The following is a 7,292-nucleotide window of genomic DNA, read 5'->3' as shown; positions in this document are numbered from 1 at the left end:
CCAGACTGTTATTTTGACGTGTAGGCATTATGACCCACGCCTTCGGCTAGGGCAATAATGTCCTACACGTCAAAATACCAATCTTGGCAACAGGTGCATAATATATATTTCAATCGGTAACATATTTGCGACAAGAGTCGGTGAAAACCGTTTGCTTCGAATTCTTTTTCCTGATATCCTGCGTCCTAATTTCTGAGATCATTCGCTATACGCTGACATTATATTCGACTAAAATCCGTCCAGAGTTCAGTTTGGAGTGATTTGTTCTTAGATTTTGTGAATTTTATAGACAAATTTTGATTTTATTTTCTGTGAGGAACAAGCTCTGCACTCGAGGTTGCACTGTTGTACATCTGTTATCGATAAAAACTTCAGGAATAAACAACAAGCTCGGACTAATGCGGTCCTTATAGCAAAAATCACGTTCAAAACAAATGAAGTAAAAGATCTTCTGTCAATCTGCTGAATATGGTGCATATGGTGCTTAGACCATATGAAGTAACAGATGCGATAATAAAGCCGATCCTGATTTGATTGCCGTCTGTGAAAGGTTTTTAACATCGTTCTTGCTACGGATGTCGGTATTTATCACTATCACCATACTTGTGTAACATGGACGGAATGGATGTAACTGTATCGCATACGCGTATCAACACACTTGGTATAGATTCTGTAACTAAATATTCTTGTATGTACGGATCGCCGTTGTATTTACATCGTTAAATGAACGTACGCTGTTCAGCATTAAGTCGGCTGTTTTAATTATCATTCCTCGAGACTCTGATAAACTGAACAGGTTATGGGCGCATCTAAATATGCAGTCTAAAGTGTCGAAATAACTTTTGGAAACGTAAAGACATTTCTGTTGAAAAGAAATATGTGAAATTTTTGTCGAATTTTTGGACTGTGTAAATCAATTGGAAACCAATGGTTGAATACGTGAATTGTTGGAGATTCGATAAACTCAACAGATTGTCAACAAGTTTCGCGTTTGCTAAAAGGTACATAGGGTACATCATGAGCCCGTATCGTCCTCTTAATCAGACAAAATAAATCAATGTACTGCCTAGTTCGAAGCATTGGCAAAAGAACACATTATGGCAGAAGTGGATTGGCCTGTAGAGGCGCCACCAACTTCACATTTGTCATTACAGAAGAAATGTCACCGCATGAAGATGGTTCACATGAAAATAAGCGCAGTGACAGCAGTAATTTTATGACAGAATGTGCTTAAATATGGGAAAACTCTATTACATTTCTTCTTAGTTTCTAAACATCATTCTCATATTACTTTCAAATCTTTTACTTCATTTGATCGAAGTATTTTCAACAGTTCTTTTACTTCATTAGTTTTGTCACAGGACAAGTTACTGCTTTCGTTGTATTTGATCTCTATCCAGTACCGGACTGGCTCGAAAAAGCCCATCAGGGGCTCCATGCAACTCAATTTAAAAAGGCCCACAAATTAAAAATTCTCATACAAAAATCCAAAAGGCCCATCGGGAATTCCCCGAATTCACCGTATGGCCAGTCCGGGCCTGTCTCTATCAGATTACAGAAAAGTACTTCTCGAGGTACTCGAGCCTCAACCCATCGAAGTATATAAACACTGAGGGTAATGCAATGACGGCTCACAAAATATGCGAACTCGAGTTTCGGGTGAATTTGCGTGCAGAGCCACATTTAGTTTGGTGTAACCGCTAACGATTTCTATAGAATTAACGGAATGTGGTGAATATGGCAGCATGAATGTTACAAAACTAACAATTCCGCTGCATTGAATTCACGCGTCACTTGGGTTCCGTGCGTTGTTTTAGATACTGTCAGTGTCCATTGGTTAATACATAAGTCTGGAATTATCATACGGCGCAGATGGCTATTCATCTGTTATCGATAACGACAACCGAAATAATGACATGCTCTGGGTAGTGAGGTCCTTTTATATAGAAAAATTCATGTTAAAAAAATTGAAGTACAAGATTTGAGATCAACAGATTAAAATTACTTTGATCAATGGAATTAATAGACCCGACAATAATGCTGGTCATATGTTTGTCGCCTGTAAAGGGTTAAACATTTACGAATTGAAATTTGACTAAAACAAATTGTAGATCGACTTACAATTCGGCGCAAGCTCAATGGACCGGATTGCACTCAATCCATTAATAAACGAAAACAGATCAATAGCTTACCTTTGACCATTCTATTCAATGTGACACATATCAAAAACCAGACACACAATTACACTTTTAACCCCAATCATTTCCAGTTTGAACTCTTTAACAAAACGATAATTTCATTCCCCAGCATCCTCACCCCATTGTGTCAAGTTTGCTTCTCTAGTTCTTTTTTTTTGTCTGTTACAACTTTTTGACATTCATATTATCGTTGACCTCTCGGTGTTAATCTGTCAGGAACAAAAGTAATTTTTTTTCATCGTTTAAAATCGGTGAAAGTTCAAATGTTTTATTCATCTCTATCATAACATCTCGTCGGTTTTTTTTTTGTCTCGTAGTTACAATGCTATAAAAGTGTGCAAACAGATTCATTCATCAAAATGTGCTCATCATTTCATTCGTTAAATTTTATTAGCAATAAATTCAGGTTTTTTTCCCATAATTTATTCTATTTCACTGGGATGTTAGTCGTATTTTGGTCCATGCAAGGGTTCGAACAGGTTTTCATTGTGTTCTTTTTTCTGTTCGTTTTATTCAGTTTTCCACTGAAATACCTCCACTCTGTTGCATAACATAACTACGTCGATGTTCATTCAACATTTCAACAATACGTGTAAATTTGCGATCAGTACACGATGCCGTAATTTGAAAGAATTTTCGCCTAATCCGGATGAAGTTAATGTTCGAACCTCATTGGCAACAACAGCGATATATTTATCAATCTAAAAAGGTCGCAGTGACGTTCAATAACTTCGTTTTTATTACAATTTCATATTTTCTTTCCCTTGGTTCTCTTAGACCCTTCGGACTTACATGCAAGTTCTTACAAGCAAAAATTAGGTTTTCCAAAGGAAATTGTAATTTTCATACCCAGGACCCGAAAGGTGCGCTGCACCAGCGCTGCAAATGAGGTATCAATGGAAAGCTTAGATAATGTACGTTACAACTAACATGTTAGGTTCACAAAAACTGTCATCAGTACCAGCCCAGACCTGTTTGAAGCTCACACGGATTTCGAAAATTTTTGTTGCACATTTTTGCCAACATATATCAATGCATTTAATTAAACTAGAGGCATGACCCGAAAGTACTTGAACTCAGCTTTCCAATGAGCCCGATAACGACGACAAAATAATGACAAGTTCTGGGTAACATAGTCCTTTTATATAGGAAAATGCATGTTAAAAAAATTGAAGTACAAGATTTGAACCGATGAAAAATACTTTGATCAATGGAATAATAATAATACTGATCATATGCTTGCCGTCTGTAGCAGGTTAACATTCAAATATTGGAAATTGATGTTCAAAGTCCAGTGTTGATCAAATCGAATTTTTCGGGTTTGATGTTCAGACCTTAAATTTGATGATCAAGTTGAAGTAGACCGACAAAATCAAGTTGATTTGAATATCAAGTTCACAATTTTGAACATCAGGACTGATTTGATGTCAGAAAATTTGAGTTGACTTTGATTTTCGAACACTGTTGGTAGATGATACTTCAAGGGTATTTCATTGTTCATGTCAAAATAATATGAAAATGACTTCGTTTGAATCCGTCTTCAGAGCCGTTATGTTTTCAGCTCTGTAGCATTAAACGATTGCATATTCATTGAGTTTTTACGGAATTTGCATTATCTTCAGTATCTTTGCATACCTTTGCTACACCGGTTGCGAGTGTTTTATCAACTGTCTACCTACATTCAATCGTACACATATGTGTTATGCAAACGATGAACGATGTCGCCCTATGGGTTACTCAATTAGATATACGACCAAAGAATCAATTAAATATCGCGGGCAAAAAACCTTTTCGTTCTGCATTTTTACCTGAAAACTTGTTCTGTAATTTATGTTGGTCGGCCGGTCCGTAGCCAACGTTAAGTTTGACTGAGTCTGCTAATACATGTTTCATACATCGACTATTACCCATCCAAAATTTGATTGGCTCTTCCATCCATCTGGGTTAGAATTACCTTCATTCAATCCCTGAAATGTGATACGATTTCATACCACATGCCAGCTGACCGTCGTTCTCGATGTATTTAAAATAATTCGAAAATTGAAGGAAATGGACGTTCGGCCCGCAAACCATACATTCAAAATTGTATATCTCGCCATCGAACACAATAAAATGAAGCAAAAGTCCCTGCAATCATTTTCCATTTAATTCAACATGAATACCATCAACGCACCACCCCACATCTAAATGCTGTGTGCCGCATTTTTCTTTTTCCTCCGTCACCACCATATTTATAAAATCCATTCAATGTGTAGCACCCGCAGTCATTGCCGTGTGTAGAACAGATTTCCGTACAAAATTTATGGAAAAGTGTTCTCCTATGATGGCTGACGAGTGACAATGTATGTTATATGCAAAGTAGAGCGTTCATGCTCGTCGGATATAAAACAAAGTGGAGTGGCCAGTGTACACGATGTACACGGAATGTTCTACCCATCGGAACCGAATGTGTGGGATGAGTGCGAGTGTGTGCTGGCAAATTGTCGGTGGGTGGTTTGGTTGGTTATCTTGACTCTGTTTCGAATGTTGCAATGTATGCTGATGAGTCCAAAGTTGCATACAGTGCAGATATAGATATGGAGGAAGCTCAATGCATTTACACAGCATTTTACATAAAATACGTACATGCAGCAGCGACCGAGAGTAAAATTCAAAATTTGTATTGCTGCTAGATGTAAATTTGTACAATGAGTGGCTACATGCTGTACTATGGTCCTGTATATATATATATATATATGCAGCATGCACGTATATAAAGATGGCGTCCGGTTTTCTTGTTACTTTGGTTTCTGAACGATATGATGAGATGAATATAATGCAGGCAAACACAATTGCATACGTTTTAGGACTTTTAGTCGGTGCGCTATTCATTCAGATTGTGATTCATAGACAGTTTCGAGTCGGTGTAAAAGTAACATGAAGAGGTTCGTCAAGTGTATGTTAAATGCTCGACATGTGTGTATAAAATAGATTGCTATATATATACCGACCGACGTGGGTACGCTATAAAATGTAATATGATGGATTGCAAAGACCCACTGAAAGGAGAGTGTAAGTTGAAGATGCGGAAATTACGGTTGGATTTTGGTTGGTGGAGTCGGAAAATATGTTCGGGGCATTACTTGCAGTTTCGATTTTTGTTAAGCAACTACACCACACACACCACGGAAAGCAACTATTTCTTATGCGACCCCCCTAATAATACACATCGTACATTGTTGTAGAACACGATAGAAATTGAAGAAAGGGCAAACGAATTAAGGTGTTGGTGGGGGTTATAAATGATGATGGGGTTAGCATTCTTTGCGATTATTTTCCTTGTGTGCCATCAGAGAACTGTTTTTATATCATTCAGTCGCACATTTAAACCAGAGAAATGATAACAGAGGGCGTTGCTGCCGCCTCACCGGAGCGACATCTGTTAACATTTCTCTGATTTAAACATATCGAAATGCATAAAAGTGAAATGTCTAAAATGGATATTTGATGAATGGATCTTCTGTTGGCCTGTAGAGGAGTCACAATATTTTGTCAGTGCTTCATTCTTTGTGATCTAGTCTATGGTGAAGTAACGTCACTCAAATGTTAACATATCCATAAAATGTCATCGCAGTGAAGTTGGCTCACAAAAATGGGCGCTGCCATCGGTGATTTAATGACAAAATATACTGGAAATGTAGTAGAATTATACAAAATACATATGGGCCGTCGATTTCCAAACAGCATTTCTCTATATGAAGAGTGGAATTAATGATTTGATTCGGAATTCGATTCGTATTTCGGTTCTCAGCTTCCAATGCGAAGTACATTCACTAAACGTCATCTTACACTTCAAGTACTAGATCAGAATTAATAATGATGTGAAAAGAAAATGTCAGTCCATACCCTATAGAACCATAACTAGTGAAAGTAGTAAAAAACAATGAATGTAGAAACCCGGTATGGTCTGTTCATACAAACCGGAGGACATGGCGATTTCATATAAACAAACTCACCTCTCACCCTCATGGGTTGATAAGGCAGCAGGGCCTATTTTACGGAAACATGTTTCTCAAGTTTTTGAAAGTTTCCAAAATGTTTCTGAAAAGTTTCTTAAAGTTTCTAGAAAAGTTTCCTTAAGAAACTTTAAGAACCATTTTGGAAACTTTCAAAAACTTGAGAAACATGTTTCCGTAAAATAGGCCCTGTAAGGCAGATTATTAAGTTTTAATCTACAGTTCAGTCACTTGCTGATATAATAAAAAGACCTCCCTAGACAAATTGGAATTGTGTTCTTTACTCAATGCGGAAACAATTGTGACTAGTGAGATCAAAAGTCGGTCTAACTACATCCGTCAAAGTGACGTTTAAAACGTCAAACAAAAATAAATATGCGAATTAGTCACAAAGTCATTTAATTTTCCTCAGTAACGTGAACTCTAATAAAAGAAAAATTAGTGATTTTGCGACCACTTCGCACATTTGTTTCTGTTTGACGATTAAAACATCAGTTTGACAGATAGAATGAATTTTGATCCCAACTTTTACAATTGTAATCGTATCTGAATTCGATTCTGCACGAGTGGAATCTATGAATAGGAGATTCATTCAAAGCTTTTGATTACGCACTCTAAGTACTCGAAGGTACAACAAACAAATGGAACCTGCCCAGAATATGGACTACAGACAGCATCAGTTATCAACAACGACAACAAAAATAAACGAAAAGCTCTGACTAAAGCGTGTTTTTTATAACAAAACAAGTGAAGTAGAAGATTTGACCTCAATTTTGTGAAAATATTTTATTCAAAAATGAAGTAATAGATCTGATACTAAAACTGCTACTACAAGATCGTCGTCTGTGAAAAGGCTTATAGTCATCCTTTTCGTGTCGATGTAAGTAAAATCGCAATCCCACCAAAAATTGCTTATAAGCACGTAGCAGAATCAATCCAAATTGTTCATATCGTTGACTAAGTTTATTGAGTTTTATCGGACAATTGAACGAAATTTTCAAACGGTTGCCTATCGACAAATATTGTTTAAATAAACGAAACAGCAGCTCAACCTTATGTGATCTGTTCAAATTAGGTACATTATGTAAGCAGTGTCTAC

This window comes from Bradysia coprophila, unplaced genomic scaffold (assembly GCF_014529535.1).
Source record: "Bradysia coprophila strain Holo2 unplaced genomic scaffold, BU_Bcop_v1 contig_232, whole genome shotgun sequence".
Classification (NCBI taxonomy): domain Eukaryota; kingdom Metazoa; phylum Arthropoda; class Insecta; order Diptera; family Sciaridae; genus Bradysia; species Bradysia coprophila.
Note: the sequence above shows the minus strand (reverse complement) of the source record.